The 25,431-nt window shown below is 33.1% G+C and overlaps 1 long non-coding RNA gene across 1 annotated transcript in view; it reads left to right on the forward strand.

Annotated features, from left to right (window-relative positions):
• Window positions 1-24,459: 24,459 nt before the first annotated feature.
• LOC129223350 (uncharacterized) overlaps window positions 24,460-25,431 on the forward strand; it is a 96,919-nt gene continuing 95,947 nt past the window's right edge. Inside the window, exon 1 of the long non-coding RNA XR_008580626.1 lies at window positions 24,460-24,559. This is a non-coding gene — a long non-coding RNA (uncharacterized LOC129223350). The remainder of the gene's footprint in view (window positions 24,560-25,431) is intronic.

Here is a 25,431-nt window from a genome sequence, read left to right on the forward strand (position 1 = left end):
AAACAGGAATAACAACGTTTTTAGAGATTATATGTTGATGTCGAAATGTACGTGCGTGTAAGAAGGTCCAGTGCGTGCTACAGACTTATTATGCTCGCAGTAACTCTAGCTCACGTATTACAGAACTGGAGTTATCGAACTGTGCCGCATGAAAGTAGTAGTCATCACCTATTCTGTCCTGAGATATTTTTTCCGCTAGGGGATGTGGAAGATGAATATTAAAACTTATATTGTTTCTGTGTGAATAGTTATTTTTTAAATTATTGTTTATAGAACGAGTGAGTAGTATAAAACATTGATGACATCATGCAGTACCTTAAAACTTAATCGTTTCTGGTATGCAAGCGATAAATATGTAATTAATACTTCTATGATAATCACTGGCGCAGTGAAGGGGGGAGGGGGTTGGGAGGGGAACACCACCAGAGACATTGGTTTTAACATAAATGCAATTTCTAGTACAGTAGTTTATGCATATGAAAGGGCTGTTTTGATTTTAAAAAAGGAAAAAACCTCCAGAAGGTATTTTTAATCAAAAAAAACCCTCCAGAAGGTTTTTTCATGGAAAAAATAACCTTCCAGCAGGTATTTTTGATCAAAAAACTAGCTCCAGATGGTATTTCTGGCTGCGCTAGTGATAATAATAATAATAATGTTAACAATAATAAAAGTTATAAAGCTGTATTTTTTGAGAAATCAACATTGCTTGTTGATTTCACTTCATCGTGCATGGCTTCATGTTCAGTCTTTGGTATTGGTATATAACGAGTTACTTTATTCACTACTTTATAAGTGAATGTGTGTGTGTGTATTTTTTTTCTTTTGCAGATGATAAATCTTTTCGCACCATATAAATTGTTTTCCCTTTCTTCATTCATTTAACTGCCGTCGATTAACATTTTCGCATCTGATTAATTGCTTTCCCTTTCATTTATTCATTTAAATGCAGTCGATAAACTTCATAGCATCCTATTATTTGTTTCGTTTTAATTATTCATTTATTTATTTATTACTGCTATTAATATTATTGCAATTGGTATTATTATTTTTAATTTGTCATTAATATTATTAATTTGATTATAATTACAATTATTTTCATTATTATTATATTTTATATATTTATTTATTTTTTCGTATAATAATTTATCTATTTATTTATTTATTTGCATTTCATTCACTTTTTTTAAAATGATTCTTTCGCTTTCGCACCTCCTCTTTTTTTTCCCTTTGCCGTTTTATTTATTTATTTATTTTTTCGGCTTGGATATTTATTGTACTCTGGTTTTTCTTTCTTTCTTTTTTTTTTTTTTTTTTAACTTTAAGCGCTTAAATACAATAATTATAAATGATTATTTCTAAAATCGTACCTAACTAAAGACTTTCTTATACCAAAGAAGTTTCACTTAGAATATGTTTTTCTTTTTCACGTTGATGTCGCCTTTACGAGTAGCAAGTAGTTTTGTTTTTCAATTCAATTATTTATTAACATTGCATTTTTTGTAACTGCATTTTTCTTTAACATAAAATTTACGCACATTTCTTACTGCATATAGATAATTAATTTCTTGGATGATTGCTTCATGTGATGTGGTATAAATTTTAAAATATTACGATTCATTAGAGTTCTTTTCCTACGGTACTTAGTCTTAATAAAAAATCTGAAAAACCATTCGTTAAAAACTACTATCGTTTACATTTTTCCCCTTGGTGCATTGTTTTGCAGTGCGAATTGATGAGCGAGAAACTTATGACGATACGATATTACTAGTTACAAGTAACTAAACTAATCAGTGGAGCACACAGGAATTTTGTAAGGGGAGAGTCCAAGATCAAAAGCCTTATTCTCCTATCATACCCCAATATGCCGTCAAATATATTGGCTTGATTTTATCGATTCCCGGAAATGAAAAACAGTAAAAATAAACTATTGAAATTGAATTAGCATTGTTTAATGAAATATACTTACCAGAGAGAAAAATAATTTATTCTTTTACTTTTCTTATAATTAAAAAATGGATTCAAGTTCATTGAATTTCATTTTATTCTGTAATTACAAAACTAAAAACATGGTTATTGCAGTGTATTCATTTATAATCACCATTCTGCTTCTTACAAGCAATTCGTTATAGAAAAAGTGCACAACATTTAAAAAAATCTTTTAACGCGAGGATTTTATTATTTCACTTATAACAACTGAAAGTATTGTTACCTTTGTTTGAAATTATTTTACGTACAAAATACATAGAATCATAATCAATCTGTAAAAAAGCAAGACCAATTAAAACAGTTTATTTCACGTGCATTTTTGGGTTATCTTTGTAACACTATAGTCTTTGAGGGCCCTCGCAGTAACAACAGTTGCGATACTGTAAATCTGCCACTATCTTAAAGGAGGGGCAATTGCCCCCATATTATTCAGTCTAGTTAAATGTCGATTTTTCAATTCCAAAGACAGGCGCGGAAGAGGTGCAGGAAAAACAATTAATGCCACTGACATCGGCAAGATATTATCTACTTAAAAGTTTTCACACACATTAATAAGCTGCACAACTTTCATCTCTGCAGACTCCTCATTCTTATCAGAAGTGAGTAAAGCCAAGCATTTTCCTCCGAGTCCATCACGAAGTCTTCGATCGCAAGGGGTCCAATCAACTGTAAGCCTTTCTCTCCTGTTAGCAGCAGTTTATTGATTATTCCATCGTCTTAGCATTGCTGTTTGGGATATTGTTTCCGCGGTAGAAATAAGGAATGGAGAAGGGAAAGTTCTTGTTTACGAAACTTCTGGCCCAGCAGAAGTCACTCACAGAACTGCCCCTTTCGGGAGAGGGCTGCGCTTTAATTGCGTTTATCGATCATTGCCCCCCTCTCACCTTCTTTCCCTAGTAGGGTGACTAGCTTCTATTAACTGACCTTCGCTCACAGTCTTGATGGAATAAAATTTGTACTTCGTATCAGTAGCGTAGCTAAACTTTCTGCCGCCCTGGGTGGTTCCTCATATTGCGCCCTTTTGATGGGAAATAGTTAATAATTTAAAAGGTCAAAAGTATTTTAATAAAATTTTAATTAAGAAGAAAATAAACTTTTTTTCCCTTCTTATTTTTCTTGCAGAAGGAAAAAATAAAGCAAGTTTTTTAGTAACGCTTGTAAAAAAGAAGGTTGGAGCTCCTTCCATATATATATATATATATATATATATATATATATATATATATATATATATATATATATATATATATATATATATATATATATATATATATATATACCTATATATATATATATATATATATATATATATATATATATATATATATATATATATATATATACCTATATATATATTTTTTTTTTTTTTTTGAAAATTAAAATCAGTTTTATGCTTCCTTTGGTGACGCTAGGGGGGGCGGGACTACTCAAGGACATTTTCCTAAATTGAAGTGTTAAAAACAGCAGTTTTAGGCTATCTTTGGATACATGAAGATATTGGGGAAGGTTCGGGGGTAGCTGTCCGGAAAGCTTTTCAATTAAACTGAAAAACACGTAACTGCAGGCTGTATCTAGTGGTGTAAGGGCCCCCCGTAACTCCATCAAAGTCTGGTTTTCCTCCTGAAATATTTTCAAACTTGAAATCAATTTTAGTCTTATCTTTGATGACGTTAAAGAGAATATGGAACGCTCGGGAGCTCGCTGGAAATTTTCCGATGCCGAAGTTTCAAAAACGCAATTGTAGACTATATTTGATGGCATAAGTTTCCAAAAATGTTGGAAAGTCGGGTGGTTTTCCCGTCTCCTCTTTGAAAGTTTTTGAAAATGACATTCTAAAAAACCAACTTAGGCGATTGTTTGACGGACAACGTTATGGGAAGAGAGTTCGGAGGAGAATTTAAAAGTCGAAATCATTTTCGAAACACTTTTGCATTTTAAGCTCTTCATCACTGAGAAAAAAAAAGGCTTCGCGGTCTTTCCTCAGAAATTTCTAAAAAACAAAATTTGAACCCAACTGTGATGACGTTAGGGCACATTTGAGGTCCCAAACTTAGAATTTTTCTGAAATTTAAGTTTCAAAAACCCAACTTTAAGCTGTTTTTGGAGACATTGGATGAGATGGGGATTTAAAGTTAGAAGTTGATGTCTTAAATACCCATTTCAGACCATCTTTATAATCACGTTACAGGATGGGTCAGGGCTTGACCGCCCTCAGGAGTTTGTTGATGTTGATAGTGAAGTTTTAAAAACTCAATTTTTGACTAAAAGATGAGATGTGAAGGGATGGGGTGGGCGTTATCACTTGGAAATGTTTCGATACTCAAGATCTAAAACTGCGCTTTTCGGCTGTTTGGTGACGTTAAGGGTTAGGAAGGTTCGGTTGCTCTATCCGGAAAATGTGACATTTATTAAGGGTTTAACAACGCAATTTCAGGCTGTCTTCGGTGGGCTAAAATTCTCCGGCCTCAAAACGCATTTTAAAACTACCTTTGGCAATGTTAGACAGCGGAAAAAGGGGAAGTGAGTTGAAGATGGAGCCCCCTCCCCCTCCCCGAAAAAAACGCTGTTTTAGGCTGTGTTTGGCCGAGTTAAGGGAGAAAAGGAGGGGCCGCGCTAAGGATTTCGAATTGTTAGCCAGTAAATTGGCTAAACTTTAAAAGTGTTAGCCAAATTTCAAGTCTTAGCCAAAAACTAACTTTAACTGATTGTAATGTATTTTTGTCTGTAGAAATATTTAATCAGAGAATGAAATAAAACTTAATTTTTGACAATATTTTGAGGATAAGAAAGGGAAATATTTTTAAAACAATTTTATCACATTTGGTGCAGTGGCGAATGCTTAACGCGGTCCCTGGATGGTAAGTTGCTTTCCACCGGAAAATTTTCAGAATTAAAGTCCTGAAAATGCATTTTAAGTTTTGACAGAAGGAAGGAGCGTAAAGGTATTGGAATGTTTCCTAAATTAAAGTTTTAGAAACTCAAATTTAAGGTCAATTTGGTTTCTCAAAGGGAGTTATAACTCCTTTTTGGATTCGTACTTGAGCGAATCACTTAATGTTGACAAACTCAGAAGTTGTCACCCAGGACACGAGCAAGACTCACCCCCTCTCCTTTACTCTTAATTCAAAAGAACGAAAAAATAACTCTTAAAAAGAGTGAAATCTATTGCGGGTGCATTCATTCTTTCTGAGTGCTAGCTTTATCGAAAAAAGACGCTTTACGATAAAAACCAAGACTAAAACTTTTCCTTATTGGCGTGAAATTCGGAACACTCCTTTTGAAGAGCGAAAAATAAAAACATTCTTTAAAAGAAGGACTCAAAAGCATTTTCATTGGTTCGATTCTGTCACGTGATTTTGTTTAGAGAGAATCTTCCATACCTCCACGTTAGGCTTAACTAACGTTGGTCGCGAATACCAAGTGGATGTCGCTATCTAAATGTCTTCATTTAATGAATTAAAACACTATTTGTTGCCGAATGAGGATTCTGAAGGAAATGCACAAAAACTGAATGGTAAGTGCGAAGAATTTTCTTTTTTATTAAAACTTGTAACTGTTAATATTTCTTGAACTGCTATATCGTTACAAATCACCCACGTGAAATGTTACGGCAAACTTTTTGTAACTTTTTCTCCCAAATTAATGAAACTGTTATCAACAATTTTATTTCGGTCATCGAATCAAAAATATGACATTTGAAACAGTCGTTACCATCTTTGGTGTGTGTGTACTGTATATATATTTTAGGCAGGTGTTACAGACCCGACCATGCGCAAATCTATAGGTCGGATACCGAATCCGCTCCCGATGGTCGGAGCTCCAACCACTGCGTATATTTTAAATTAATCAAACATTGTTTTTGTGTATAATAAACTTTAAAGAGTATCATAAACTTTGTATAATACACTCATTCATATGTGTAACGGGCCATTCATTAATTCAGGGTCCTGAGGGGGAGGGGGGAATTCTCTACATACCCTTGCTTGGAGAGGGGGGGTTGGTGGATCCATTCTTACGTAATATTTTCCAAGCCGATATTTTATTTTAGAAAGCCGCGGTCAAGTGGTTTGGCAAATATTATATTTCATTTGCTTCAGGAAGGTAAAAGTATGTATTATAGGATGAGCTGTTTTTTACTTGTGTTTCAAAGAATGAAACGTGTAAAATATAATAAAAGAATCGCACTGTGTTTTGCATGTCTTATTTTTAATTATTATCACATCATATACAAAAATTATTTGTCGAAAAACATTCGGTCTAGATTCCTTACAGTAAACATTTCTTTACTCAAAAATGTTTTTGAAAAAATTAAAAAAAAAAAAGATAGTTAATTTAAGAACGAGCCCAGTGATGTAATATTTGTTATTTTATTATTGCGAAGAAAAAAAAGAATCTTACGTAAGATGGGGGGGGGAGTCTTACATACCCTTACATAAGGGGAAGGGAAGGTCAAAAATTGCCAAAATTGTCCTTACGTAATTAATGAATGGCCTCGAAGAAACAAAATTGAATTCAAACGTATCTTGTCACAATTTATGAGTAACATTTTAAATTAAATTGAACTGATGTAAATTTTTAAACATTATTAATGTTAAAAGGCACACCGAGAATATCAATATAGAGTTTCAAAATTTTAAATCTATTTATTTGGAACTGTGTGGGTTTTTTAGTTTTATTTCAATCTTTAGATTCGGAAATGTACGTAATATTGCACGTGGGTGATTTGTAACGATATACGAGTAGTTCAAGAAATATTACCAGTTAAAGTTTTAATAAAAAAGAAAATTCTTCGTACTTACCATACAGTTCTTGTGCATCCTCTTCGGAAACACTAAAAACATTTTTTTTTTCATTTTTTAAATTAAAAAACTAATTTTTTTTTCAAATGAAATAAGTTTCAAAAACAGTTTTAAATTCAAATACACAGCATAAGCACATGAAAACACGTTTAAAAAGCAATTTCACCAAAGGAGAGTGAAATGATTTTACCTATTTTATTCTAAAAAAAGAGTGAAATAGCGGCTTTCCAAAACGGAAAGCAACCACTCATTTAGGATATTAATTTAGTCTTAAAAAGAGTGAAAAACACTTATCAAAAGGGAGTGAAATTAGCTTATCCAAAAGGAGTGAAAATAACCGCTCCGCAAAAGGAATGAAATTCACTCCTATAAGGAAAGTGCGTTTTCGACACTGGAAAGGAGTGAAAATTTACTCAGTCTGAGTTAAAATCGCTGGAATTTGTTAAGAGAGTTCACTAAATCCGTTACTGCTATATTTCCAAATTTGGATGAAGCAGCTCTATAAAACGACTCTTTGATTGAAATGGCGAATTTTCCTTCCTTGCACCATAAATTTAAAATAATACCATCCAGTGAAATTCTGGAGCAATTTTAAAGAGAAATGTCGTCAATTGTCACAAAATTTCTTGTTGGCATTTTTAATTCTTGCAACTAAATTTATGTTTTCAACTTATTTATCAACAAAGTTAAATATCGCCACAGACAAAGTGCTGAACCTGATCTGAGAATGCAGCTTTTTTCCAGAAAGCCTGATATTAAGGATGTATCTGTCATAGTAAAAAACGGATACTCTTATCATTTAAATAAAAACTTTCAATTTTCTTTGAAACGAGTTGTAGATAGTATTCAGAGAAATTCGAGTAAATTTTTAATTTAGTGTTTTTAGGTTGAAAAATATTTTTTCAAAAAAACAAAAAAAGCGCTTTTATTGAAAATAAACCATTACTAGAATATTGCATGCAAACTATGCTTTTTAGGAGAACACAGATGTTCCACGAAGAAAGTGAATATTTAAAAGGGTTCTACTTACCAAAGAAATTAAGAAACGCTGAAGAAGACACTACTCTTGCAGATGTTGATCATGCACTAAAAGTAAAACTTTTTATCAGTTGTGTGTCAAAAAAAAAAAAAAAGTTTCTGGATTATGCGGCGCAGTTGTGGTGCATTTTATTAAAAAAAAATGTTCATGCGAGTATTTTGGAAACCTCTTTCTGTAATTTTCGAAATCGTTTCTGAGTAGTTTATAAACTATGGTTTAAAGAAATATTTCTGAATGTTTTGAAAATAGTCCTCAACATTATTCAGAAACATTTAGAGGTATTTCAGAAATATTTTTGAAATTCATGTCATTTTGTTAGCATTTAATAACATAATTGCAAATCAGTGCCTTTCATTAATTCATATATGTTATCTAAGGAAATAAAGAGGCCATTTTAATCTGATCAAGACAAACTAGTTTAATAATATTGTAAAGAAGCAAATGTAAATTAATGATACACTTACTGAATAACTGAAATCATACGACATTGTAGATTCTACTCGAATGCCGTCGCATTGCTCTTTTAAGTATGCGTCAACGCAACTTCCATTTCTTGTATTGAGAAACACGGAAGCTTTTCTCAATGTTTTGAAATTGCTATTGAGAGGAGGTAGTTGAGATTTTCAGAATAATTTCAGTTTCGTCAAAAAAGGTTTCTGATTTTTTTACAAAAAGGTTCCTGGTGTTATAAGTTTTAAATAAATTTCCTTGCCGATAATTTATTATTATATTCCATGTTGCACCTGGAACGGCTGTAGTTTAATTTGTATCATGTCAATCAGAAGAAAAGTAAATAGTAAAGACCAAGGCCGTATCCAGAAATTTTTTTCGGGAGGGGCCCGGATTAGCACATTGCCCAAACACACACACACACACACACATATAGTATATATAGACACAACGAACGCATAAAAATGTTAACAAAGAAGACTTTTTGTCTCGATTTTTAATGATTCCACTGTTTGGACTTAATCTCTTATTATTTTTCTTATTCACCTTGTAGTGGTAAGGATAACAGAAGAGTGTCCCTTTAAGTCGGATGTAGAACATCCATAATTTCAGGGGGTCCGGGGGTTTTTCCCCCGAGAAATTCTCGAAAAATAAAATCTGTATTTTGAGGCCTTATATTAGGTAATTGAGACTACAAAAATATGAATAAAGACTAGGCATAAAAAGTCTCTTAAAAGTTATACATTCTTTTGCAAATCAAGATCAAACAAAATAAAAATTGCTTGCTCGACAAATCATGGAACTTAATGGACAGAGAGGAAAAACGAGAGAGGAGAAAAGAGAAGCACTTCGTCATCTGCTCATATCGGCTTTTAGTGAAGTTTGTTTTTGATCACTCCCCATATCCCCTTTTTTTTTTTTTTTTTTTTTTCATTAAATGCCCTACAGTATGAAAATTGTACAAAATAGTTTAAAAGAAATGGTGTAGACATTCAGAAAATAAGAACGGAGGAGTAATATTCTGCCATTTGGACAATTCATACTTTTCAAGGAATTTCAAAAACTTAAATATTTTCAAAGACTATCGAACAGTTGAAATTATTTGAAGCTCTTTATTTACACTTTTCAAAAGTTCATTGCACAGTCTTACAAAATGATTATAACTTTGTAAGACACACCCGTCTTAAGTTAAAAATAAATGCAACGAAATATTTCTCGAAACAAACTTTTTTTTTTCAATCACAAGTAGTGCAGAAAATGAAAGAGAGTAGAGTAAGTGTTTTTTTTTTTTCATACTAAAGGTATTAACAGTATGCAGTAGAAGTAAGAAAAAAAAACAAGCAATAACAAAAGAACTTCCATGATACTGAATTCGGCATTAAATAAATGCAAGACAAGAAACATATCAGTCAAAAAAATGATCTTGAAAATTATGCTACAAAAACGCAAGAATCGTGATTTTTGCATTTTTTACTCAGGATGTATCAAGGAGCTGAATTTGGCACATCTTGGTAACAAGATACTCGCCTAATCGGAAACTAGGGGCCCAGCCTTTGGGGAGTCCCCGGCTCGAAATCAGTACAGTGAAAGTTTTATCAGAGTTTTATGGGGAGGAGGGCAGGGTCGTGCATAGAGGGGAGAAGGGACACCTGTTGGCCCGGGCCCGAGCTTAAATGGGGCCCAATATTTTTAAACCTAGGGTTGAAAATATGGGTAAACAATATAGAGGGGGCCCAAAAAAAAGCATTTGTAACAGCCCCAAAATTTCTGTGCACACCCCTGGAGGAGGAAGTGCACAGAAATCAGTTTGGTAGACTTGAAAAGTCTACCGAACTGACAAAGGGCCTGCTTTAACCGTCCTGAATTGAATTGGGAAAGAAAGCAGGAAGTCCTAATTAAATGTCTAAATTTCAAGTGTGCCTTGCAGCTAATGAGACCTAGAACTGCTTTTTCTGTATTTCTGCAAAATATTACAAATTTTGAATAGTATCAAAATTAAGAATAAAAAAAAAACTTTGTTATTTTCCTTTTCTGACATTAGGAATTAAAAAAAAAAAAAACCTTCTGTTTTACGGTACAAAACATTTCGGGTTTCGGGGGGGGCCCGGGCCCGTCAGGCCCCCCCTCTGGATACGGCCCTGGTAAAGACAAAAGCGCAAAAGCCTAAATCAGCCGTACTGTGAAGCGAAAACTCCAAAACTCGTCAGACGATAAAAGATGGCCTTTCCGTTATTAGCATTCTGCACCATATTGTAGCTCAAAAAATCATCAAATGTCTATGACATTCAAATCATGTCGAATAGATATATAATAAATAAATATCTTTGGTAGATTCTTTTATTGCAACAGCCTAATTGCTGATTTGATTTCAGGTACACTGTTAAACATTTTCCGGAAAATTTACGGTAATTGTTACTGGCATCCATGTTGCCAGTAACTATTACCGTGAAAATCAAATGTTACTGTAAAATTTTACGGTATCCTCGGTAGACCGCAGCAACCAATTGGCGCTGGGATCGCTTATTTCTCCGGTATAAATTACCGTAAAAATCAACTATGCGTTAGTCCGCCATTTTCAGTAACAATTACCAGAAAATCTTCCTGAATTTTTAACAGTGTAGAGTACCAATTAAGCCAGAAAAGTACCAGAAACATAAATCGTAGTCTATAAAATAAATATTGCCGAAATTCAACACTAATAGCTTCTTTCGAAGATTAAACGCCGTTAAACTTTTTTTTTTCTTTTACTGTTTGGAATAAATCTTGCAATAACACTTCTCACATGATATTTTCGTCGACAATATCCGTTAAAACTGACAGCGAAAAGCAGACGGCTTTTAACTGGAAAAATATTTCTATTTAGTTCATTTTTCACGTCAATTACTCTCGTAGACAATATGGGAAGAAATTACGCTGGCGCTAAGCCTTTATTTAAAAAAATTACAATTTTCGTTTAAGTTAAAATAAAAGGAAGAACAAATTCGAAGTTTCGGGTAAAGGCTTCTAGGTGCAACAGAACCTGTCCCAAGGTATCTGTAACCAAAATTTTGTACTTATGCGTTGTTCCAACTGGCCAAGATGCAACTAACAAGTACGCATACACACAGACACTAGCGCTCTGTTTTATTTACTGTAAAAAGCTCTTATTTTGCGTACCCGTATAGGAATTGCGAAAATTTAAACCTCGTGAAATATTTCAGCTTTATTTCTAATGTTCAACTTTGGGCTCTGTTCATATATTATTCGCAAAATTTTCAGCTCGCGAAATCATCGATATCTTCATTTTCGCTGAAATTACTGCTATGTAGATAGGCCCAAGAAACATTCTCGTTATAGAGAGCCAAATATATTCACTTTTAATGCTTAATGAAACCTAAAAGAAACCAATGATTTTCATTCAAATTATTTACTAAACAAAAAGTTTATCTCGAAATGCAAAAGTTGAATTATGGGTATATTTTTCGTTCTTAACATCCATTGTCCCGTAATGACTCGGTTTTGTACTCCTATAAATTATATATACGAGTAGAACTGCAATAGTTTTATTTTTAAAAAATCTAAAAATAAATAATTAAATTGAAAAAAACTTGCGTTCGCAATTCACAATTTTAATCCCTAAAAATCAATCGTAAAAATTTACATTAAAAAAAAAAAACCGAGTTTAATCAATTTTAAAAGTAAGTTTTTTTTCTTTTATTTTTTCTTCAATATGTTTGTTATACTTTAATTGCACGAGCTTGATTTCATAATACCATTAAACTGGCTGATTGCAATTCTCACAGAAAATTAATTCAAGTGAGTCATGACTCAAGTTAATTTTTAGAATCGGTCAATTTTATGAGCATATTTGCATCGCTACGGGAAATGGGTCAATTATTTTTGATCGTTGCATTTATTTTTAGCGCATCAGATGTGGTTCAAAGGGGAAAAAGAAAGGAAAAAAAATCAATCTTTTAGATTGCGAATATATAATTAGTTTCAAAAAATAACTAAAACAATGATGTTCGCGCTTAATTTATTTATGTAATTTGATCATTAAAAAAAAAAATGCAGTAGGTTAGATTACTCTAGCGTAAGTTACAGGTTTTGTTAATAACATTATGATTTCAAAAGTAATTGAATACTACTTTTCTGAGCATTAAATTTTTTAAAAAGTAATTACACGATACGTTAGATTTTTTACGTTGCATAAAGTTTTTTCCCCAATAGCACCCTGCTAGCATAGCTTTTTTTTTTTTTTTTTTAATGGTTGGGGGTTTTAGGAACGGATGTTCATATTTCAATGAGGATTTTTAAAGGATCTGTCATCGCTCATTAAAATCTTTTGTGCTTATTCCAATGGAAAAAACTAAAACTAGTCTTTAGTGTAATAAGTTTAAGGGCTATAAAATCCTGACAGTGAAGCTTTGTGAATTTTTGAAGTTCTATTGATTTTTTAACAACTGTCGTCGTTATTTTTTTTTCAGGGATAGTTGCTCTTGTTCTACCATGAGTTTTAAGGGACTGCTGTGATTTTTAGAGGCGTCCTTATTCTACAAGGAAGTTTTAGGGATTAGGTGTCCACATTTAAATTGGAATCTAGTGTCCTTGTTCTGATGAGGAGATTTGGAGGGACCGCTGATGTTTATTCGAAAATGTGTTACTTGTTTCAATGACTATTAGCAACACTTGGTTTTATCTTAATGATAATTTTCAGAACCGTTATTCTTACTAGTGTATACCCTTAAGGTTTGTTAACCTTATTAAAGTGTGTTGAAAAGACTGTTGTCCGAATTCAAATTTGAATTTTTCGCAACTGGTACTTATCTTTTTTAATTAATTAATTTATTTATAATTTTTCTTTCATTTATTTTGTAAAATAGGTTTTTTCAAGCAAAATGTTTTGTCCTTATGATGTAACGCTACTCAGTGAATTTTTTTTAATTAGTAGGGGAATGTGGGGCAAAGTGAAATAGCGGGGCAAAGTGAAATGGTGAAATATTTACTCTGCTTTTAGCGCCACCTATCCAATAATATTTTAACTATGTAGTAACCCATGTAGTCTATTCCAGTCAAGAAAAAATTACCTCTGAAAATTATAGAATATGATAATACAAACTATTTTCAAAAATGGATACTCATATTGTAGTATTTTGTTGAGAGTCAAAAATTATTTTTGGTATTATTAAACGATAAAGTTCTTGTAATAATAATTGAAATATTAATTGAGACTTACTAAAATTCGGTGCAGTATTTATTTAGCTAATCTTAAACTTATTTGTATCTGAAATATTTTGGAAAATTAGACAAGTATATGCAGGGCAAAGTGAAATAGTTAAGTTCGTTAAGTTAGTCAATCATTTATAAAATCTTTTAAGTATTCCTTATTGCAGTCGGACACCGATTTAACGAATTCATTGGAACCGAAACTTTTATACGTTAAATCGGGGTTATTCGTAATATCGGAGTGAGAAAAAAAAACGCACTTATCTTATTCAGATGCTTCAAAGAGAACTACGCAAACATATCCATAATTAGAAAGTGTACACTTTTTATTCAGTATTCCGCGACTTATTACACGCTAGTTAGTTTGAAATTTTAATGTACCGAGTAATAGAAATTTGAGTTTCTTTAATACTTGACTCGAAATACTCTCTTTTGACGTAATGGAGGAAAGAAAATACTATGTCATTTACAACCTGCTGCATGAGACAAGTTTTTAGTTTCCAGATCATGTAAAGCATTTGAAAAAGTAAGTTTCAATGGGAGTATTATCGCTTATGCATCAGAATCGTCATTCATTGATTACCCCTCGGCTGTAAAAAAATGCAGACTCCAAGGAAAGTCATTTTCTGTTTCAGGCAATATGGATACATCATTTGGAAAACAATCCAATATTTCCTAACTCAAATTAACAAAAAAAAAATTGTTAATTTAAGGTTTATTATTCGGTAAATAGGGGTTTTTGCCCTCATTTTACTCGGGGGAAAAAGAAAAATTCGCTAAATCGCAAAATTCGTTAAATAGAGGTTCGTTAAACCGGGATCCGACTGTAATTAATTTATGAACCTACCTTAATTTAGTATCTCACTAAATTGTTCATTCATGCATTCATTTTCTTTTTCATTCACTTTTTTACTCACTTATTTATTTGTCCACATCCATTAATTAATTTATTTATTTACTTATTCGTTTTATTTTTTCAATTTATTTTCATTCATTCATTCAACCTTTTATTTACTGAATCATTTGATCAAAAATGTTTTTTTTTTTTTTTTTTAAATTATCTATTAGAAAATATTTCATTACAAAATTTTTTTACTTTTCATTTTGCCCCATGAAAAAAAAAGTGAACATTTTCCCTTTTTTTTTAAAGCGAAAATATACTGCCAAAAAAAGAATATACTATTTCAATGCAAGTTTTATTATACAATAAAATACTCTTTCTTTATGTACTGTAATTTTCAAAACAAATTTCTAATTTGTTCATTTTGAAAAAGTTCAATCATCTTAACTATTCACTTTTCTGTTATTATAAAATACAATGTTCCATCCTTATGTACTGTAATTTTCAAAACTAATTTCCAATTTATTCATTTTGAAAAAGCTCAGTCATCTTAACTATTTCACTTTGTGCCACCTTTACATAATTGAAATCGAAAAGATATAGATCACTTTCGGAAACAGAAGTGCATTTTAAACTCATTCCACCGTTTCGATCCCCGACAAAAGTATTTTTTTATATTCCCTGTGCGTGTCTCACATTTACATTGCAAACGAGCAATAGACATAATTTTAAAAAACCGTTTAAAATTATGTCTCCATAGTTATGTCTCCATAATTTTAAAAAACCATTTAAGATTATACATTTTAAATTTTATATTCAACTAATAAATTCCTAACATTTTTCGTTATTAGAATTTAATTTTGCTATTAGAAATAAATTTTAAAAAGTTCTTCGTGTTTTGAACATTTTAAGTAGCATGCTAACAACATTAAACGCTATGTATAAGCACACCTACACTTGCAGCGCCCAAATCCACACAAATATTTCAGGATTTCTCCCAATGAAGCAACAGTGAACATGCATACTCCCAAAAATTTTTCTTTTAAAAATTTGAAACACGTTTATTTAAAATCCACCCAGGAAATCAGCGCAAGTCCATTCTCAAAGCTCAAACGCTCAAACCTAAGTTGCATACAAATGACAAGGTGACCGTGTTAACCTTGAATTTTTGTACTTCTGGTAGATTAAAAAAAAAATCTTTCTTTGCTTATCTTTACTTTGAATCGCTTGGGAGTTGTTAACGCTTTCGTGAGTGGTAATGTGGTGACGTTTTTAAAAAATCAGACAAAAATAAGAATTCATTCTTCTTTTGCAGTTAAAAAAATAACCGCATATTGCACTTCTTCAATTTGCATACGAGGCAATGAGAAGCAATGAGCTCTCTTAGTGAACTTTTAAAAGTTTTGAGGAAAACACGTTTTAAGTTCTGGTCAGGAAGGCTTTCATTGAAAAGTTTTTCTGACTAATGCTGTGTAGCAGCACCTACCATGGCTACTCTCTTGTCCCAAAACAGAGGAGAGGTTCTCCTACTACCTGCACCGGTCGTCTAAATTTTTTAAATTTTTGCATTTACATCCCTTTGCTTCTCACTGCCTCATCTATGCTTTTTGAAAAACATAAGTCGTAGCTTAAAAAGCGAAATGGCATGTGCTGTAAAATAATGAAGAGAAATAAGGAAATGGGTGGGTCTCTACATAAACGGGAATATAAAGAATGTTTCAAGGGGGGGGGGGGGTGAGCAATCACGATTGCTTATTACTTTTATTTGAGCGTCCTTGATGTCCGGTTCCTTTTTCAGAATGGACCAGGGGCCTCTGCAGCACCGCCGTCCACCGGAGGACGGAGCTGCTCCTCTGGTCCTAGCTTCCACTAACAGCACTGTCCACCGGAATCCCCTCCTCCTAGGCGGTGGCGTCCATGTCCTGCATACACACACTCCTACATACACACACGTCTACACACAAACAAGTCCTTACACGCATACACACACGTAACCGCCCAGGAGGAGGGGCAGGCTTGGGAGGACATGAGCCATTTCTAGAAACAATAGCCTCCAATGAGTAGGGTCTTGTCGCAAGTCGTGATTGCGAAAAACATAATTCGAATTCAAAGAGTCAGAATTCAAATTAGATATATATGCACACATATATCTAAATATATATTAATATTTTTTTTTTACAGTACAGAAGTTGAAATTCATTGCAAATCTACTTCCAACAAGCGATTTCTGTGAACAAGCTTTTACTTAGCAGAGATATTTTTAGGTAAACGTTTACAAAAACTATTTTTTTGTTTTCATTATTTCTACGCTTTGTTTTTCCTAATTCAATTTTGTTTTACATTAATACTCGTGAAAGAGATGCAACTTTTCTTCTCTCTTTAAATTACGGGTGAAGGAAATAAAAATTAATTTCCACTTATAAAACTTCCTAAACGTAATCCATTACCCTCCAAAGACAATTATAGAACCGCTCTTGACAAAACCTATGCAAATTTTATCTAAATCTCAGAGGTAGCAAACTAGTCACAAAATACGGTATAAGCTAGCTTATGACGAAGTAAACTGAATATGCTCAATCCTCATTCAATAAGCAGTATTCATCTTCCTTTTCACCGAATTGTCACAACTTTGCATTGTTGCGAACAATCATCAGATGTGGGTTTCGATCAGGTATAATATGAATCCTAAGCATCAATTGTAGTTGACAATAAACTTTAATCATAAGCACCCGTTATAATTTCCTATTACTGAAGGGACGACGAAAACTCCAGGCTACCACATCAATCTATTGATTCCATTATTGACTTCGGGGGGAAGTCACGTGCGTAACACGTGTTCTCTTCTTCGGCCCAGTTCGAACACTGACAGGGACCGACTTGACTCTGGACGTTATAATGAATGACCATACACATGTCACTCACAAGTATCCAAATGGACAGATGACATTGACCCCATCTGGGATCAATACAAGAATATTCTTTTTCATATTAACCACTAATACTAATTATAGGACATAATTAGTCCGATCGGAAATGGCATTTAGAAAGTGACGCTCCGTTCCTTCAATCAGTTAAATTTAACACTAATTGGTGAAAGCTGTTGTGGTATGATGCTAACTGCTTTGCCATTTTCATTAGAGTGAAAATTGTAAGATCAACTTGTGCAAAATTTTATATTTTTCCTTGATTTGAACCGTGTTTTAGAAATAATTTGTATATCCAGTAATTTATTCAAAAAATATGCGTGATATTTTGAATTGTGTTGGACTATTACTACCATTTAAACTGAATAAATATATTTGTGCTTGAAAAGTAAAAATAAGAAATAACAACATATAATTGCACAAAAATTGCTGATAACTCCATGCACGTGTTTTGGGGTTACAAGGAACACCTTTTCCAATGCAAAATAAGTGAGGTTCTGAATGGAAAGACATCCGAAATTATTATTACCACTGCTTGCAATCACTTCCAAAATTTCTTATTTCATTCTAAATCTGCTCTCAAAAACAAATCTTGAAGTAAATACATTGACTGCGAAACCATTTCATTTTGATCGTTGCTGTTTTGATCTTAGTTTCGTTGTCTTCTCATTTATTTATTTTTTATTTTTTATTATTATCACTTATGGTTGTCACTATCAATTTTCGACCATGTTTCGGTTAAGTATTTTGAAAAGATTTACCGGGGGAAAAGTATCGAGATAAATCAGTCATCCATGAAATTGATTAATTCGTTCTTACGTTTGTAAATTTGTTTAAATAATAACAACAGGAAATCTTGTATACAATGGAAATACACAATCGGTTTTTAACAGTTATTTAATTCATTCGGCTATTAAGGTTGAGTGGAACTTAAAAAACTACAACTGCTGTAATATTGCATTCGACTTTTCAGGTTTTGAAAACATTTGCTAGGCTTTCTTTTCTTTTTTTATAAGTGTAATCTGATACTTAGGTTTTTCTTCTCTTTTTTTAAAAATTAATTCAATTGATTAAACTCTTAATTTTATTATTGCAAGACCAGGAGCAAATAAGTTGATTTTTATAGTTATCATCGTAATTTATTTATCTTTTTTCGTAATTTTAGCTTCATTACGTTACTTTTTAAAAAGTTATTAGTTTTATTTGTAAAATATATTGTTCACAACTGTATTGGAGAATAAGTTACTGATCAAAAGCATAAAAAGTTCATCAAAGTTGTGTACATTTTCCTACGAATTTCTTAGTTGAATTTATAACAATGTTATTTTTGTCTTCATATTATTATCATCGAAGAAAGAAAATTATAAATATTGTTATTTTTAGAAACACTATGTAGAAAACTAAAATCCATATTTAAATTGCTGTTCTTATGAAAAGTTCATATATTTTCTCAGTAAGATCAAGTATCTCCATGAAGGGATCATGTATCCCTTGGGAATATATGGTGCCTATATAAAAACATTGAAAAATAATTTTGCCAAAATTAGCTGTTTAATTTCAACTTCAAAAAATACTGTTAGACCGAGGAAAAAATTACCATTATCCATGCAATTAAAAAAAAAAAAAAAAAAAACTGATAAATTGCAGCAGAGAAAAAAAATGAAAACTAAAGTGGGGATTAAGTATACCCAGTCTCCCCTAAGTATTTAATTGTAGATTATATTAAGTTAAATTAAAAAAATAGTATCGATAATAATCATTCTCTAAACAACATCAAGCTCAAGAAATAAATAAATACCTTTGCGTTAAAAAGTAAAAAAAAAAAAAAAAAAAAAACGACAACGACGTTAAAAGAAACATATGCTATTTTTAGAAGAAATTCAAAATTATGTTATGTGAATGGGGGTGTTTCCTTCAGTCAAAAGTACTACATTTAGTCACTGAAATTGATATAATAAGCAAATAATAATAATAATAATAATAATAATAATAATAATAATAATAATAATAACAATAATAATAATAACATGGAGCCGGGAAAAAACTTTTATTTTTCCAACAGTTACTTTTTGTTCCATTTTTTACAAAAACCGAAAAAAAAAGGCGCGGTTTTTATGACGTTACAAATGATGTACTTTGGCACACTATTCTACTGCGGCTCTGAATGTTTACGCTTTGCTGTTAACCGCGTTGTCAGCACATGATTATAAAGAAGCGAATAAAATGTGGCTCTCTACGCTTGCTATTAACCGCGTTGCCAGTACAAGTGAGTACGAAACGAACTAAATATTGCGCTCAGCGTTAATGGCATCAGTGAATGGCATTTCATCACTTCTGATATCATGTGGAGAAGCGTCAAAAACGAAATTGAACCTGCGCACCAATTAAAATAGTTGTTAAAAAATATTAAAATTTGTCAAATTATTTAAAAAATGGTTAAATCCTATAGTTTTAAGCATGCTCTTTCAGAAAAAAAAAAACTTTTAAAATTTCGGAAACAACCCAATTAGTTTTTTTCCCCTCGGGTTCGTTTTAAAGTCAAATCTTGTTTTTCTTCCCTATTGTTTTTTACATTTTGCAATTTCATTCATTGTGGTAATTCAGTTTGGAAGAACAGAATCTTCCTGATAAAAGGCATTGATTTCTTGATCTGACTGACACTGATTGCTGAACCTTAAAATAATCTTGAGCAGTATTCTTCCGTGGGAAGGTAAAGGGTAGTAACTTCACATTTTCTTTCTCCCCCACCCCTCATTTCTGCCTTCTATTGTACGTTAGCTTTATTGTACAAGTTTGCTTATTTGGTTTACACTAAAAAAAAAAACGCGAAAAAACGTCTAATTACAACATTTCCCTGTTAGTATTGAATCCAAAACGTTCTTCTTTCAAATATCTGGAAGACTCATTTCTGCAGGTACTGTCGTTTACCTGCCCACGGCAGTATTACTTAAAGAGCTCAAAAACATTTTATTTTTCTCCACGGTTGAATTGAAATATCTTTCAATAAGAAAGTCAATAGTAAACTAAAATAAATAGTCGATCTGCATGCAGCCAGCGGGTCGCGGTTAGACTACACTATTGTAATGATCTTAGAAGCGGATACAAGGGAGGGGCGATGGGGGCGATCGCCCCTCCCTTGAGAGATTCTCCATCGGTAATTTTTCGAAAATGAAGTTCAAAAAACGCAAATTTAGATGACTTTCAATGATGTTGGGAGAAGAGAAGTTTGGATTTGGACTCCATCTCGGAACTATTTCGGAAAAAGAGTCCAAAACCTTTGGGATCAATATTTTTAAATTAGCATACATAGGAAAAAATAAGTAAAATAGAAATCAATCACCCCTCCCTTGAAAAATTTCTGGATCCGTCCTTCCCTACAACCACTGTGAATTAAATACCAAGGCATATCATTTAAAAAGACGCGAATTTCTGCCCAGCGAGGAAACGACTCTTTAGAAAGAAAGATAGAAATTTAAGAATTTATTCTTCTCCAGTCCGGCCATCTTGCGAGGGAAACAAATGTTGAAAAAGACCGATTGCTCCCGAGAGAAGCAATCCCTGAAGATAGCTCGGAAATCCCTTTTGTCCTGTAAAATTGACGACAATTCGTTTTTCGTTGTGGGTTAACGCGATGCTTTACAAAACAGGAAACGAAAGTTAATGGCATAAATGTCTTTGAGGTGGGTTTAAGGAACGTGGAAATTGTTTCTGTAGACAATGACGCTTAACGGCAGCGTGGAAACTTAAGTAATAGGAAATAAATAGAGAAACTACTTAGGCTTGGTGATTTTGCAAAGTACGCGAGAATTGTTTGATTTGACAAGATTTGTATGCATTCCGAGTGGGATTTCGGGTCGCAAAGTATAGCCATGCTTGTGATTAATTTTCACGAATTTATTAAATAAATATATGAAAATGAAATGAAAAAAAAATAATTACTGAAATAAGTGACTGTCACCATTCGAAAATTTTTCGCAACAATAGTTCTGCTTAATTGTAATCGATCAAAGACATTATCGTTATATTTTGCCCATTTGATACGGGCATCCAATAATGTTGAGAAACCCGTGATTTTCTAAGAAACTTAAATTGAAGATGTCAAAGTTCAAATTGGATGCATTTCAGAGGCTATTGGATATAGTCCAGTATTTTTTTTAAATTTTTTTTTAAAATCTTTCGCGAATTGGCTACCTGTAAGTGAAAACCGGTTACGATCAACCTCTAATTGGACTGTAGGGTAGTCCGGGCAGTGAATATACACACCTTAGTTAATGACAGGTTCGCTTTTTTTTTTTTAATATGGCTTCAAACGTTTTTCTCAGATACATTGTCAGTATTGTAATTTCCTTGCTCTTTCTATGTACTTTAAATAGGAACCGACTGGAAAATTCCACTTGATCATTCCCACCAAGAAACACACTTTTAATCCCCCCCCCCCAAAAAATAATAAATAAATAAAAATACAAAAAAAAAAAAAAACCCTGAAACAGAACCGCAACTATTGTTCCAGATTTATTTATTTATTTAAAAAACAAATTACACATCAACAGAAATATTTTTTAAGTCATCTACACTGTTAAAAATTCATAAAATTTTTGAGGGAAATATTACCTACTGACTGCAAAATGTACAGAAAAAAAATAAAAAAAATAGAAAAGTAAGCTACTGCAGCGCCAATTGGTATACCACGTGATTAAAAGAACGAAGAATATAATTCCTTATTCCCGCATTCCTGTCGACTCCAATCAGTATAGATGCTAGCGCACTGTTCTGCGAAAAATGAGAAGACAGGTTCGAGCCCCACTGCTAGCATTTGGTTCTTTTTACTCAGCTCAACTAGCCATACAGTCATCGTTTGTTCTAATGTAAAATTTTGCAATAAAATAGGATTTTACTGCAAAAAGTACTGGCAACACATGGATGCCTGTACTTTTTACTGAAATATTTCAGCAAAACTGGTACACTGGCGCAGCGAAGACGAGGGGGGTTAGGGGTACCCCCCCCCCCCGCCAGAGGCATTAGATTAAACATAAATGCATATTCTAATACAGTAGTTCAAACATATGAAAGGACTGTTTTGATCAAGAAAAGACTCCTCCAGCAGGTCTTTCTGGCTGCACTAGTGCTGGTAACAATATACTAAACGCCACAGTTTCCAACGACATTGTGAATTTCTAAAAATGAAATAGCACTCATCAGTGGACATGCTCAGACAACTCCGTAATAAGTGGTCATTTTCAAGTTTCGCAGCAATATGACTGTCAATGCGGAACCAGCTCCACATCAGACAGAAAAAGCCAACCCCGTTCACAGGCAGGCCACCACAGATGGACATATAATTCCTTCCCTTCCACGTCACTCATACAGCACGCGCTGTCCTTTTCGTTTCTCGATGGCTGACAATGCGATCGGAGATGTGTCGCGCTGTCGTCACGCAACCACCGTCGCGACATGGCCGCCCTGGGTTCCGCTTTGATGGGGCCAGCTGCGTTTGCTCAGGTGGGATCAAGTCTTTATGGTTGTGACAGATTCATCGGTTAATTGCGAGCGAAATCTGCATCTTGAAGATATTGCTAGCTGATCTAAAAACAAGCTTGCAAATAATCACCTGCATCTGAAAAATAAAATCATTAAGTGAATCAAAAGTAGGGTATCGGCACCAGTAAGTAACAGAGATGCATAAGACATCGCTCCAAGGTTAACTCAATTTTCTGAACCTTTTGATTTATTTAGACTTTTAAAACTATTTTTCTCTTATGCAACTACATCTCATTTAACATACGGCTGCTTCTGGAACCTTTGAATTAGTTAATTCTATTTTTATTTGTTCAATTTCGAAAAAAAGTCCAACCCCCCCCCCCCCTCCAGTAACAGACACCGAAAACTCCTTTATAACGAGTGCAAAGGGACCGCGATATTTACTCGTTATAACCGAGTGCTCGTAAAAAATGAGTTCGTGGGGAAAAAAAAACATAAAAAATTCATCATAGTTGTTTTATTTCTTCTTCTTTTCAATCACTGTACAGTACCAAAGAAGTTGGTTACTTTGCTTTGAACTGCCTGATTGTCTCTTGTGTCACTGTTTGTAAGGAATACACATTATATACACATATATGATTTTTAAATGTTTCTTTAATACACAACTTAGAAAAGCACTGTCATCTCTTGTCCTCCGGATTTATGATTTATCAAACTTTGGTTGACTTTGGAACGTCTGAGAGGGAAGGCTGAGCTGGAGTCAATAAAAATTTTATAAATCACAAAAAGGGGGGGGGGAGGCTTGCTTTAAGCGGGGTTTGCTCGTTAAAAGCGAGTTATACTCCCATTGACTTAACATTGTACCAACCATCAAGTATTTCTGATTTCCGCCCTAAATCCGAGTTCTCGTTAAATCAGGGCTCGCTATAAGCGAGTTCTACTGTAATATCAAGCAGGGTTTAATTTCTTAGTGAAACAAATGAGATAGCACCGTAGTTTTTGAAACCCATTTTAATGCGTTAACAGTCTGACTTTTGTCTGATATGAATAAACCAACATAAAATTGAAGATAAGTTCGCTAGCTACGTCCTAGTGAACACCCATGCAAGCAAATTAAACAATGCAGTATAAATCCACATGCTTTAAATTTAAATGTTTTGCCAAGTTTTAAAGTAAGTGCACCAAATAAGACCAACCTAAGGTTCAAGGAATGTTATCTCGCTCATTTATGATTCAACTGGCTCCACGTTTTAGGCATCAAATGATTCATATAAAAATATTTAAAAAATCAATCCATGTGAAAATTGTTTGTGTGTGTGTCTTTTCAGCAGTTTAACAAAAAATGGCGAATTGGCCTTAATAGGAACACGGGTACACGGATCTCCAATAAAACCAACACTGAAAAAACGCCAAACAAAAAAGAAACCCTATCATATTAAAACAAGAAAAGTAAAAGAAGAGTTGCCAATATAACAACATATTAAATATTAGTTGAACTCAAAAGCATTATCGAAAATTCCATTTTTCTTTATCCTCCACCCAATACTTCGGTGTCTCAATGAGGACACCGGAGTCCTAAAAACACCAATCATATGGCTTCATAGAACTAGTCTAATTTTCAAATCACAAGGAACTTCCAATTAGAGCCAACTTGGTTTTGTTTTTACTTTCTGAAAATTAACTGCTAATAAACTTTAGATATTTTGTGTTTTCAGGTATGCATCAAAACATGACAGACGGTGGAACCACACAGGAAGCTGTACCCCTGGACTCCGGAAATTTGGGACACTCCATTTTCCCACTTCCAAGGAAAAATGACAGCTGTTAACGAAATGAGGTAAAAACTATTGTAAAAGTCTCAAAAATGCAAAAAGCTAGTTATTTATTTGGATATTAGAAAGCTAAAAATGCTTATAACTCATGTTCTGTTCAACTTAGAAGCTTTGATGGAAAATTAAAATAATAATAATGAAAACAAGTACGTACTTCAATATCCCTAACCTTTACAGATACAACAAACAGTAGAATATAAGCAACATATGTATTAGAGCAGTAGCAGCGTGAAATTGAAAATGATACGTATTATTTTTAATAGATTAATAACATGTGAAGATTTTTTAATTTAATCTGCTTTTCCTTCATTTCTCGGGTCTCTTCTTGTGCTGGGACCAATATGTAGTCCTCAGAGCTCCTCAATCCCCCACCGTGGAGGGACACAACTGAACGTATACTAATATAATCAATATGCTATGTTTTGTAAGAATGACTTAATCATTATAAAGTGAGTTTGAAATTGTATTAGCAGTTTATCAATCGCAGTTCTTTTTGGTGTTGTTTTGTCTTTCTTTGTTCTTCGTTTTTGAACTAGAAACTTAAATTATAACTTCTTGTCCAACACCACCAGACGGATTCGAATAACTTTAATAGCAATTATAAAGGGCAGAAAATCTTTTTAGACGAAAGGTAATGGCGGATTGCGCGATGAATCTGCAGAAGACAATGGTGCTTTTGTATTAGATTTCAATCTCATAGAAACAGAAGTGAAAACGATCGCGTGTAGATCCAGCTTGATGTCGGATCATCAAATAGTTGAGTTGAACACCACACTGTATTATGTAAGTTCGTTCCATGCAGGCCATGGCAAAATGCCATCCTGAAGGAGGCATGGAAAGTGATCTCATTCTTGTCAAACTTTCACATTCATAAGAA

Source organism: Uloborus diversus, chromosome 5 (genome assembly GCF_026930045.1).
Source record: "Uloborus diversus isolate 005 chromosome 5, Udiv.v.3.1, whole genome shotgun sequence".
NCBI classification, from domain to species: domain Eukaryota; kingdom Metazoa; phylum Arthropoda; class Arachnida; order Araneae; family Uloboridae; genus Uloborus; species Uloborus diversus.